Here is a 13,267-nt window from a genome sequence, read left to right on the forward strand (position 1 = left end):
GACTCCTGCTTAGCTGACTGGACCAGTCCTGGGCATTGACTGCCGCCATGTAGCTGTGAGGGTGTTCACCCCCTCCCTGGGCTTTGGGAAACTTATTAGGGAGGGGAGGTGGACTAAGGGCTCTGGGGACCCCGCCTTCCTGCACAGTGGGGTGTGTCACGCAAAGTAGGCGTAGAAGAAGATGTTGACACACACGAGGAGGATGGCGTTGAAGCAGCAGACACGCGCCCAAAAAGCATGTTTCTGTGCTGTTTGGACATTACCTGGAGGGGGTGAGAGAGGGAAAGGGACAGGAGAGGACCCAGAGGCACAGTCAGCACCCACGCCTCCAGCCCCTGCCTCAAGTGGAAATGAGAGGGAGCTGGGGGGTCACACAGTACCTGCTTTGGCTCCCAAGGGTGGGTCCTGAGCCAGGGTCCACCAGGTAAGGTTCTCAATCTGCAAGGAATGGGTAGGGGTGGGTGGACATGACAGGATGGGGGAGGACCTGGACAGGGTCAGGGTCAGGAGTCACAAAGGAAAGACGGTAGTTGAGTTCATAAAGGGCCAGGGGCCAGGATGAGACAGGCTTAGGACTTAAGAGCTAGAAAATTCTTGAGTCATAGAGGTCAGAATGGCATCAGAGCCAGAAATTGATTAAGGGTCGGGGTGGGCTCACCTGAACACTCTGGGGGGGTGGTGTCAGCAGGCTCCCAGCCACCACCGCAGCTCCACTGAGCGCGAAGAGGGCGATGGCGAAGTGCAGGTAGTGGAAGCTGCTGAGGATGGCAGGTCGAGTGTCTGGGTCGCCGCAGGGCGGGGTGGGGTGCAGGAATTCCAGGACCATCCTCGTGGCACCCACAGCCAGCCCCACCATCAGACCCCAGAAGGTCCCCTGGAGGAGGATGAGGGACAGGTGGGGCAGCACCCCCCGCCCCCCAAACACAGGCATCAGGGGAAGAAGATGCCAACAGGCCGCAGCCCATCTGAGACATGGGAGAGGCTCCCTGCCCAGCTTCTGCCTCTGCTCCCTCTACCCCCATCCACCTGCTCATTGGCTCGCTGCCAGAAGATGCCCAGGATGAAGACTGCGGTCACGGGAGGAGCCAAGGAGCTGGTCACTGACTGCATGTAGATGAAGAGCTGCCCGCTGTTGGAGCCCTGCAGGACGGGGATCCAGGCCACGCTCACGCCAATGAGCACCACGATGACCAGCCTGGATGGGCAGTGGGTGGGCTCGTCCTCAGACACCCTTCTTCACCCCTCTGGTCACTGTGACTAGCTCTCCTCTTTCTGTCCCCTGCTGCCCTAGCTCCTGCCTTCTCACTGGCCTCTGGTCTGCTCCACCAGGGACGGGGCCAGTCCGACCCCACTGCAAACCCTCCCACGGCGCGCAGGTAAGGCCCCTGGCTCAGTCCTGCTCTTTCTCATCCCTGGGGTCTCCGCTCAGTCTCTCAGAGAGCAGCCCCCAGCATCCCGGTCTCTAGTTTGTCTTGTGGTCTGTCTCTCCCTCCTGGCTGCAAGCACTGGGGGGAGGGGTGGCGGCAGGCAGGAGCCTCACCTCCTTAATCACTGCGGCATCCCCTGGCACATGCAGTGCTCAGCAAACATTAGGTGGCAGCGCAGATGGCCCACTGCCCTCACGGTCGAGCTGGACCAGCCTCCTGGAGGTTCCTCTTACACTTCGGCCTTTGCAGAAGTTGCAACCTCTAGCTGGCACACCCTTCATCCCCTACTGCCCTTGGCTGTTGACCACATCCATCACAGGACATCTTCTGTCTAAGAATGCAAGATCTGCAGCCAGGCAATCTGGGTTTGGGTTAGAACCTGGGCTACTCAGCTCTGAAGTCTGAGACCTCTGACAAGCGGAGTCCCTTCCCTTCTCCATCCTGCATAAATGCTTTTTGGTTCCTGCCTGTCTCCTCTCTAGGTGCAGGACCCTCCATAGCAGGGACATACTTCACTCATTCATTCAACAAATTGGTCACCAGGAACCCACCTGAGTCCCAAGTTCTGTACTGGGAGTCCAGATTTGATGACGAGCAGGCCCTTTTCCCTGCCCAGTACTTAGAATCCAACAAAGAAAACAGAGGAGCATATCACCCTACACTCAGAGAGGGTGAAGGAACCCAGGGAAAGCATCAATCTAGGAGGGCTTCCAGGAGGAGGGAGGCTTCAGAGACTTGAAGAGGTGTGGGGTCAGAGTTGGGATGAGGTGTCCCATCTGTTCCTCCCTGGCTGAGCCCCCTCATTCCTGTGTCCTGGGTCAAACGAACATCTCCCCCTCCCATAGGTCAGTAGGGGTAAGACCCCCTGAAACCTGAATAGGAGGGCAGGGGCAACAGAGGCTATATGCAGTTGGGGTGAGTCCTCCTTCCTGCTTGCTTGCCTGCCTCCCTTTCTTCCCTTCCAGGCCTGAGGGAGAGGGTGGAGGAAGGAGGTGCCATCTCGATTAAGGCTAATTAACCCTTAGTCTGGCAGGCGGGCGGGTACTGCCCTCTTCAAAGGCATAGGCAGGCTCCATTAACACCTATCCCACTCCACCCTCCTCGCACAAACTCTTGCCTTCCTACAACAGACTCAGCATCTCTAGGCCTCCCCAGCCCTGCTGGAGCATGGGCTAACTTAGGGAGGGATATGCTGGAGAGGCGTGGGCCACCAGGGGCACACAGCAGCTGAAGGGAAGTGGGGAACCTCCTGGTGGGAGAGGAGGTCAAGAGGCCCAGAGCTGGGTCATGCCAACACAGAAGTGTCCTGCCAGGCCAAGGGAGAGGCTCCTTGTTTTGGAGGAAGCTGTGAGCCCACAGATGAGCTCACGCAGGCCTGCTTTCTGGCGTGTCCCAACAGGGCCCTTCTGACAGGATCCTGGCTGTTTTGCATCCCTGGGACAGCTGCCTAGAGCTCCTGGAGGGACCCCGCCCTGAGGACAGGCGCCATGCGCTGCTAGCAGAGAGTGCACTGTTGGCCAAGCTGAGCACCAGAGAGAGGCTGGGCCCTCAACTGGGTTGTGCAGAGTGTGGGCTGGGATGTGGGAGAGGCCCTGGCACATGAACACGTGCACACATTCAGAGCCACCAACCTCCTGCCATTCACTGCTAAATTCACCCCTGAAGGACTCCCGGTACTGCTGGCCAAGCACAGGGATGAAGGGCTGAGCAGACGCGGCCCCTGTTCACCCCTGTGCACATGGGCATTGGGAAGATAAGTTGGACCTATGAGGTCAACATGTGCTGTGGGGGGAGCCTGACAATAGTCCATAGGGAGGACTCATTTCTTGGACAGGGGTATCAGGGAGGACTGCATGAAGGAAACATTTGGGCAGAGTCTAGAAAGTTCAAGGTAAGTCATCGAGGTAATAAGGAGGGGACATGCAGTGCTGGAGGAACTGGGAAGAAGCTCAGTGGGGCCAGGGGCATGGAGGCTGAGGGACAGTAGTGGCCTAAGTTTGGCCAGATGTGAGTTTGGCTTAAGTTGTTTGTGGGGCCACTGGAGCATCAAGAAGGCTAGTGGCTCAGATTTGGGGAAGACAGAGAAATCCCTGGGATGGTTGAGGGAGGGCGATCTCTCTGGCTGAGATTCCCTCAAAGATGCAGCTCAGGGTAAAAGATGCCTCCAAGGTGAGGTTTTGATCATGAAGAGGTGACCAGGGAACAATATGAGAGGTGGAATGGAGAGAATATTCTGGTCTCTTCTCTCCTCTCCTTTCTGGCATCCTCCTTTCTCCAACTGTTGAACTCCTACTCATCCCTCAAAGCACACCTCTGGTGGACCTTGCAGGCTGGTCATGTGGTTGGGGAAGCCCACCTCCCTGACCTTCGCTGGTGCGTCAGCACCCACCCACCATACCGTCCCACCAGCAGCAGCTCCCGCTCACTGGCATGGGGCCGCAGCTGCCTCCAGATGTCCATGGTGAAGAGTGTGCTGCTGCTGTTAAAGATGGAGGTCAGTGACGACATGAGCGCGGCCATCATCACTGCGATCATCAGCCCTCGCAGCCCTGGGGGGTGGGACAGGGGCTGCTGAAAGGGGCTGCCTGGCCTGGCCCTGGCCCCTCCTGCCTGTGTCCTACTGTCGGGGGTCCCACCATCAGCCCCGTGTGGTTGAGCCACCATTCACAAGTCCTTGAGATCACAGCACCAGGAGGGCCAGTGGCTGGGAGTATTTGAGGTGGCAGGAGAAAGACCCAAGCTCTGCTGGGAAGACTGAGGGCAGACTAAGGGGAATTTGCTGCTTGAGCCTGCAGCTTGCTGGCAACAATAGTCACAACTGTAATTGTTTCTATTGTTGGTGCTATTATAAACCTTCTCATTTCTACAGAACCCAGCAGTTGACAAAGCACTTTCACACCCATGACTTCATTTGATGGAAGGATTATTAACCCGTTTGATAGATGAGGAAGTGGGGACTCGAGAAGGAAAGACAGCTGCTCAGGGACTCAGAGCAGGCCAGAGGCAGAACTTTGCAATGAGATGGGAGAGGGGGGTGGCCTAGGGCAGGGCCCTCCGCTTGGAGGTCACACCCTGGGCAAGCCCAGAGGTCCAGTATGGACTTTCCCCGCCACTTCCTATGTGTGGCAACACCAGCAGACAAGGGGGGCTCCCTTTCTCATTGGCTCTGAGAAAGAGGAGATGTGGGACCTCAGGGTCAGGGGGGAAGAAAAATCCACCAGCGATTGAATGTGAGCGAGGTATCCACTGAGGTGGGTGAAGCAATGTTGTGCAAAGCCTTCTGGGAGTTGTGGGTTCAAGACGGGCTGAGGGTGGGAGCTCTGAAGTTGAAGGATGCTCAACTTCCAACTCAGTACTGTGTGACTTCAGGCTAACTGCCTTCCCTCTCTGGGCCTTGGTCTGAGTCTATCTCCAAGCCCTCTTACACATTTTCTCAAGTGTCTAAGCACCTCCTCCATCTCTGCAGATTTCCTGCCTGTCTGTCCTGCACCCCCATCCCCACCTTAGGATAAACCTGACTCAGGTCCCTCCCTTGAATCAGACTCAGCCTTATAGCTGCCATTTACTGGCTGGGTTGTGGCCCTGGTTCTTCATCTGACCTGCTGTGTGACCTCTAGGCATCCATGACCTTCTCTGTTCACCTAGACTGACTGGGCTTGGAGCTCAAAGGAAGTGAATTCAATCATGTTTTCCCCCAAAACATTTCCCTACCTTCTGTCTCTTGCTCAGGAAAGTGAATTACCTTGGGGCTTATTCTCTACCCATTCCTAAAAAAAGGAAGCTCAAAGGGGTTTGTGGTCCAATGACAGCTGGGAGTCAGCTCCTAAAACAGTATGGGAAGGCGAGGCCCACAGGCAGGAACCCACAATTCAGCCAAGCCTTGTGTCAGGCAGTTTTCCTACATTATTATGTTTAATCCCAGCAACAACGCTGAGGGGTGGGTAGGTATCATTAGCTCCAATTTATAAATGAGGACACTGAAGCTTCAAGCAGGGAAGTGACATGCCCCAAATATCTCAGCCAGCAAGTAGCAGGGCCAAGATCTGATCCCAGGTCTGTGCACTCAGGTCCGCTGGGCCTAGGCTCATTGGCTCACTCAGAGGGAGGGAAGAGCAGGGTGGGGCCGTAAAGTTTCCACAGGGGCAGCCAGAGGGAAGGAGGCAGCCACCCAAGGGTCTGAGAATCTGGAGGTAAAACCCTGTGCTACGGAGGACCTCAGAAAGCTGTCCCACACCCCTTGCCATGTGGCTTCTGCTTGCATACCTCCAGGGACTGGGAACTCACCCTGTGTCAGACTACCAGGGCTGTGCTGCCATGAGAAACACAGGAAAGGCCAAACTTGCCCCACAATTCTACCCATTGGCCTATAGCCTCTCTGTGGGGGTTGGAGGCAGAAGGTATGTGTTCATAGCTCCCCATCCCACAGAGGAAACAGTGGGCTTGGGGCCAGACAGGTTGAGGTTTGTATCTCAGGCACTCTGTAACCTTGCACAAGCCAGGTTCCCTTCTCTATGCCTCAGTTTCCCCACCTATAACAATAGAGCTAACCACTCTACTTCATAGCATCAAGTGAGAAGTAGTATTAAAAAGTTGTGGCACCAGGAGGCCTGAAAGGAGAAAAAGATGTTTCTGGAGGGATGGGACAGTGCAGGGTGAGAGGGAAAGTGCTAGAGGCAGGTTATCACTCTTCAGACCCCAGGCCTGTAGCTCATTTGCCAGGTGACCTGGCCAGGTCACTTACCTCTCTGGGTCCCCATAGTTAAAATGGGGATGATAAGAACAGGGTTCTTGGGAAGAGGATGTAAGCCAATCACATGGGAAACCCCTGGAACAGTGCCTGGCACTGGTGGGCGGTGCGTGAGCGCTTGTATTATTATCGCATCCTCTCTTCCTCTGTGAACATCATCCCACCTGATATCACACAACACCACGTTGGATCCAGAGTGGCCTCCGCAACCCTCAGGGCCACTTGGTTTCATTGGTCCTGCCCAAGGTTCCACCCCCTCCCCAGTCTCCCCCCCTCACCCAGATCCATCAGACAGCCTCACCTATGGGCATCAGCTCCATGACCAGCTTGGGGTAGGCGATGTTGGAGCAGCCAATCTCGGCCCCACAGGCCCGCAGGCACTCAGACGGCACCACGCAGCCCACGTCATCTGTGCGAGAGGGATGCCCATGTCCCACGGCTGCCCCCATAGCCCTCCCAGCAGCCAAAGCACCCAGGCCGAGGCCAAGAGTCTGACCTGATTTGTTCTGTCCTCACCTCAGACAGGCTGGAGTCTAGTCCTCGTGGAGGAAGGGAGCTAGCCTCAGAATGACTCTGGCTGACACCCTGCCTCTTTCCCTCCTGCCCTCACCCCAGCCCTCCTGGGGGCTCCCCTGCACTGTGGCCCTGCCTGTGAGAAAATCCACTGCACTGGTAGAGCTCACCTGGGGCACTTGTCTCCCTCCATCTCTACCTCCCATTCCCAGCCCTCTTCAAAGGAGGAATCCTTTGAAGCTAGAGAAAACCTGCTGGGGGGAAGCCAACTGCTGCCATGGGACCCAGCCCAGGTACTTGGCCTAACCCCCTGGCCGTTGAGGGCACTCAGCAACAAGCCTTGCAGGCAACATGTTGGGCTACGAGGCGCTTGCCTCTTCCCTGCAGCCCATGCAGCCTGGGCAAGACCACAGTGAAGGCAGAGTTGCCCTTAGTGACTGCTTGACCATGTCCATGCCCCACCACCACCACCCCAGCCCTGGGGTCAGAGCTTTAGGCCAGGGGCCTCCCCTTTTCATCCCTCCCACCCATCACCTTCAACAATGTCTAGAGGACTCTTCAAACATAAAGGGAGTTCATCAATCCCTGCCCAGAACTCTCTAAATGCTCAAAGTCTCAGCATCTCCAAGGCCCTCCATTACGCAGACCCCTAGTTCCTCTGGGTTCATATTTCTTGCCGCCCCCCACCCCCACCCCATTACACTCCAGCCACATTTGCTCTCTGCCTGAAGCAAGCTGTCCCAAGAAGACCCATTCGGAAGGCACCTCCTCCACTCTCCTGTCCTGCCCTCAGCCACATTACTTTTCCTCATCCCTTTCCTCCCCCGGGGTGACTTGGGTTTGTTTGTTTGTTTCTTGCCTCTTCCCCACATGTGGTAGACCATAAGGTTAGGGACTTGATCCTGCTATGGCCTTCTCCCCAGAGGCCAGAGCGGTGCCCACTGCTCATCTGTTGAGTTAATGGAGGAATTCATGCACATCCAGGCCTCAGCCCATTCCCGGACTGAACCCTTAATCTAGGCCTCCCTACTGAGCCACTGGAGCAGAGCCCTGTTTGGGGCAGAAACTTCAACACTGCCCCCACGGGCACAGAGTGGGAACACCCTTTTGTGTCTCCCTCTGGCCTTCCTGGGGTTCTGCTCTTCCACCGCACCCAGCAGTCAGGGGTCTGTCTCTGCCTGGCTCTCCAGGATGGATAGAATCAACCTTGTATCCACATGCTCCTCCCAGGCAACACTTTCTGAGCATCTTGGATCTTCTGCAAAGTGCCAAGCAAAGGAGGAGACAGTGATAAGGGGGTAAGTTTGGAAACTGAAACAAAGGATGGCACTCGAAGAGGGGCAGCTCAGCCACAGAGGCCGGCTGGGGGGAAGTTTCACCTGGTGGGCACCTGGTCCGGGACTCAGTGCTCCCTGCATGGACCTGGGTTAAGCACTATCCCCTCTAATTAGCCCTTCTAGAAAGTACCCTCAGTCCCTCCCTGGTGGGGAGGTGGTCCCCAATCCCTTCCTCTGTGACAGCAGGGCCAGAGCAGCACCCCTGACCCCCAGGAGCCGGTTTCCTAGCCTCCAGTCCAGTTTCTCTCCACAACTCTGGGCGGCCAGGGCTTCTGCTCCCTGTCACCCCCTGGGAAACCTCCACTTACTTTGTCTAATCAGACTCGTCCTCTCCTCCCTCCTTGCCTCAGTTATCCCCCACATTCACCCCAGTCCTGCCCACTTCACTTCACTCCCTTCCCGCTCCTTCTCCTCTCTTGACAGCACGGGCCTAGTTCCTCCATCCTCTCTGGCCTTTCAGAATCATGGTTTTGTTCACACCACTTACTTCTCAGGAACCCCTTCCCATACCGCATTCCTAGAACCCATAGCTTCCTGGGTGGGGGGGATCCGTGACATTTGGGGGCTCTTAGCAACTGGTCCCAGACCCTCCCATCCAGTAGCCGTGCACCAGCCACCCTGACCTGCTTGTGTTTTCTCATACACACCCAGCACTCTGTTGCCTCCAGGCTTTTGCAGACGTCCCCTCCCCCTGACGTTCCTTCCCTACCCTTGTTTACCTCCAGCTTCATGGCCCATTGCAAAGGGCTTGTCCTCTGAAGCCGCCCCTGACTCCACCCCATACACACACACACACACACACACACACACACACTCTCACATATACAAAGCAGTGGTTGAATCACAATGGTTTGTTTGCATATTTTACCTCCCCACCAGACTGGGAGCTCCCCAAGGGCAGACACAGGGTTTGAAGCATTTCTGAATTCCAGGTATCAGCCAGTTCAGGGTTCTGTGAACATTTGTGAATGAATGAGCGAGTAAGGGAATGAATGGCTGGGGCAAGGAAGAAAGGCACAGAGGAGAGGAAGAGAGGAAGAAAGGATATCAGAAATAGCCATAAAGGAGTTCCGGATACTATTGGATCCAATTGCCCTATCCTACCACCTCCACCTCCACCAGTAGCGCAGATGAAAGGACACAAGATCATAAAGAGCATAATTTGCCCAGGATATAGTCAGAACCCGGGACCTCAGCGCAGGACTCTGGGGCCTCAAGGACCCAGCATTCCGAGGACAGGTTCTGGGCCCAGACAGGCTGGCTCTGGCGGCTGGAGGACCCAGCCCTCTTGGGAAGGACAGGTGAAGAGTCACAGCCACATAATGGCTCAGAAAGCTCAAGTCAGGAGATTCTGACCAGGTTTATTTAGCCCATACCAGCCCATTCCAGGCTCTGGCGTGGGGCACCGCCTCCAGGCACTGCTGGTTGGCTTGTCTGCCCAAGTGTTTATGCTGAACGGCAGAAAGAACAACCTTTCCTTTATGACAGCAGCGGAGGTGTTACCACTCAAACAAAGTTCCCTAAATGTGCCAACTCAGGAATGAGCAGCCCCGGGTCAATGAGGGCCAGGAACTGGGGAGGGGGCTTCCAAGTTTGCCAGAGTGTCAGCTGCTATGAGCCTAGGAGCTCCCCAACCAGTTTCCACATTTCCATCAGTACCCCTACCCATCTAGAGCCCACACCAGAAGACTGGAAGCTACCACTCTGTTGCCCCCATGCCATGTCTTTCCACACTGCAGCCAATGCCAAGCTCAGCTATTCAGTTTCATGACTGGCAGAACTGTACCACCTCTTCGTTGTACTGGTTTGCCCCCTCTAACCCACTTTACCTGCAAGCAGCAGAGGAGACCTCTAAAACCACCCATCTGCCCACGCTCCTCCTTGCTTACGTCATCTGTGGTCTCCATACCCTGCAGGAAGGACCATAAGGTTCTAACTGAACAATTCACATCCCTTCACCCACTTGGCCAGCTTCACCCCTATCAATTTCAACCACATCTCTAGGCCTCTGTTTCCTGCCCCTTCTCCTTGGAACACTGCTGTCTGCTTCATAAACCCAGGGTGCTCATATTCATTCCTCTCAACTCACTTGGGATGCCTGGGTTCCCCAGACTTCAGAGGAACATCTTTCACTGAAAATTGAAAACTCTGTGAGTGGGACTGTGACCATGGAGGCTCCAGGAAATGCCTGGGTCCCAGCAGTATCCAGCACAAACCAACATGTGGCAGCGTCTGCCAGTGTTTGTTGACTATTGAGTGATGCTTTCCCAAGGTGAGCACTGGACACACCACCCTGAGGGATAATCAAGGCAATCTCCATTCTGCAACCAGGTCTGGCCCACCCCCAGTCCAGATACTGATGTTGCTGTGGGGAGCAGGAAAAAAGCACACAGACCCAAGTTTGAGTCCAGCTCTCCCAATCCCTTACTGTATGATCCCACGTGATCCTTTAAGATTTATGACCTAAAATTCACACATTGTACAAAAATTAACTCAAAGTCAATCACAGATTTACATGTAAATATGAAATATCAACCTTATATGAAAAAAATCTTCATGAGCTAAGGCTAGGCAAAAAGTTCTTAGCCTTGACATCAAAGTATAATCAAAAGGAAAAATGATAATTTCGACCTCATCAAGAGCACAAGTCTGTGCTCTTTTTGCTCTATGTAAGATGCCTGTGAAAAGGATGAAAAGAAAAAGCAATGGTTGCAAGGTACAAAATCAACACAAAAGTGTTTCTATACACTAACAATGAACTATGAGAAAGAAAATATCTAGGGATAAATTTAACTGAAGAGGTGAAAGATTTGGACACAGAAAACTTTACGACATTGATGAAAGAAATATAAAACACAAATAAATGGGAAGATATCCCATGCTCATGGATTGAAAAAATTCCTATTTTTAAAATTTTCATACTGCCCAAGGTAATCTATAGATCCAATGACATTCTTATGACAACTTCAATGACATTTTTCACAGAAATAGAAAAAAAGGTTCTAAAATTTGTATGGAACCACAAAAGACCTTGAGTGACCAAACCAATCTGAAGAAGGAAGAACAAAGCTGGAGGCATAACACTTTGATTTCAAGCTATGTTATAAAGCTACAGTAATCAAAACAGAATGATATTGGCATAGAAACAGACACATAGATCAATGGAACAGGATAGAAAGCCCAGAAACAAGCCCACATTTGTATGGTCAATTTACAATAAAAGAGCCAAGAATATACAATGGGGAAAGGACAGACCACTTCAATAAGTGGTGCTGTGGATAATGGACAGGCATATGCAAAAGAATAAACTGGACCCTTATCTTACACCATAAAAAAAAAAAATCAACTCAAGATGGATTAAAGATCTGAAAAACTTCAAAACATAAACCCCTGGAAGAAAACATGGGAGGTAGTTCCTTGACACCTGTCTTATGATAACACTCCTCAGATTTGACACCAAAATCAAATGCAAAAAAGCAAAAATAAAGTAAAATAAAAACAAGTGGAACTACATCAAATTAAAAAGTTTCTGCATGGCAAAGGAAATCATCAACAAAATGAAAAGGTAACCTACTAACCGAGAGAAAATATTTGCAAATCATATATCCAATAAGACATTAATATCCAAAATATAAAAATAACTTGTATGACTCAAGAACAAAAAAAAGGGGGCAGAGGAACCAAAGAGATAATTTCACAAGGAAGAAATACAGATGGCCAACAGGTATAAGAAAAAGGTCTCAACATTATTAGTCATCAGGGAAATGCAAATCAAAACTACGAGATATCACCTGATCCCTATTTGAATGATTATCATCAAAAAGACAAGAAACAACAAGTGTTGGTAAGGATGTGGAAAAAAAGGGTACCCTGTGCCTTGTTGGTGGGAATGTAACTTGGTACCACCACTCTGGAAAACAGTATGGAACTTCCTCAAAAAATTAAAAATAGAACTATCACTATTCCACTTCTGCATATACATCTTAGGAAAATGAAATCACTAACTCAAAGAGATATCTGCACTCCCATATTTACTGCATCATTGTTCACAATAGCCAAGGTGGGGAAATAATCTAAGTGTCCATCAATGAATGAACAGATGAAGATGTGGTGTATAAATATACAATGAATAAATTTTTCAGCCTTGAGAAAGAAGGAAATCCTGCCAGATACAACAACCATGGATGGAACTTGAGGCATTATGTTAAGTGAAATAAGTCAGACAGAGAAAGACAAATACAGAATGTTCTCATTTCCATGTGGAATTAAAACAAATTCATAGAAATAATAGAATACTTGTTACTAGGCCCTAAGGAAAAGGGGAGATATTGGTCAAAGGATACAAACTTCTAGTTACAAGATAAGTGCTGGAGATCAAATGTACGGCATGGTGATCATAGTTAATGATATTATACACTTGGAAAAGAGACAGACTAGCAGAAAATATTTGCAGACCACAAACCAAACAATCCAACTAGAAAAAGGGGCAAAAGACATAAGCGGACATTTCACCTAAAAGGACATGTGGTGGTAAATAAGCACATAAAAATATGTTCAATGTCATTAGTCATCAGGAAAAAGATTAACACCACAACAAGAGACTCTTACACGCCTGTCAGGCTGGCTAAAATAAAACAATAGTGACAACATAAAATGTTAGTTAGGATGGTAGAGAAACTGGATCACTCACACATTATTGGTCGGAATGTAAATATACTAATATAATATGTACGTGTATATGAATGAATAGGTATAATATATATATATATGAATGTCATTATAACTTTATTCTAAATAGACCCAAACTGGAAACAACCCAAATATCCTTGAAAAGCGTGAGGGGGAGTCAATCCCCAAAGATTACATACTATATATTTTATTTATATAGCATTCTTGAAATAAAGTTGTAGAGATGGAGAAGAGTTGGTGATTTCAGGGGTTAGGGATGGAGGAGTGGGTGTGGCTCTAAAGAGGGGACTCTTCATGGTGACAGAACAGTAACCTGACTGTGACCATGGTTATACCAATCTACACACAGGGTGAGGTTGTGCACATTTACACACACACACACATAAATGAATGCATGTAAACTGGTGAAATCCCAACAAGCTCTAGATCATACCCACAGCCACATATCTAGCTGTGATATTATTGCACATAGTTATGCAGATGAATCTGTTGGGGGAAATCTGGTGAAGGTTGCAGGTAACCTCTGTTCGATCTTCTGACAACTTCTTGTGAAT

The sequence above is a fragment of the Talpa occidentalis genome, unplaced genomic scaffold, assembly GCF_014898055.3.
Source record: "Talpa occidentalis isolate TD23 unplaced genomic scaffold, MPIMG_talOcc4v2.1 talOcc4.7, whole genome shotgun sequence".
Classification (NCBI taxonomy): domain Eukaryota; kingdom Metazoa; phylum Chordata; class Mammalia; order Eulipotyphla; family Talpidae; genus Talpa; species Talpa occidentalis.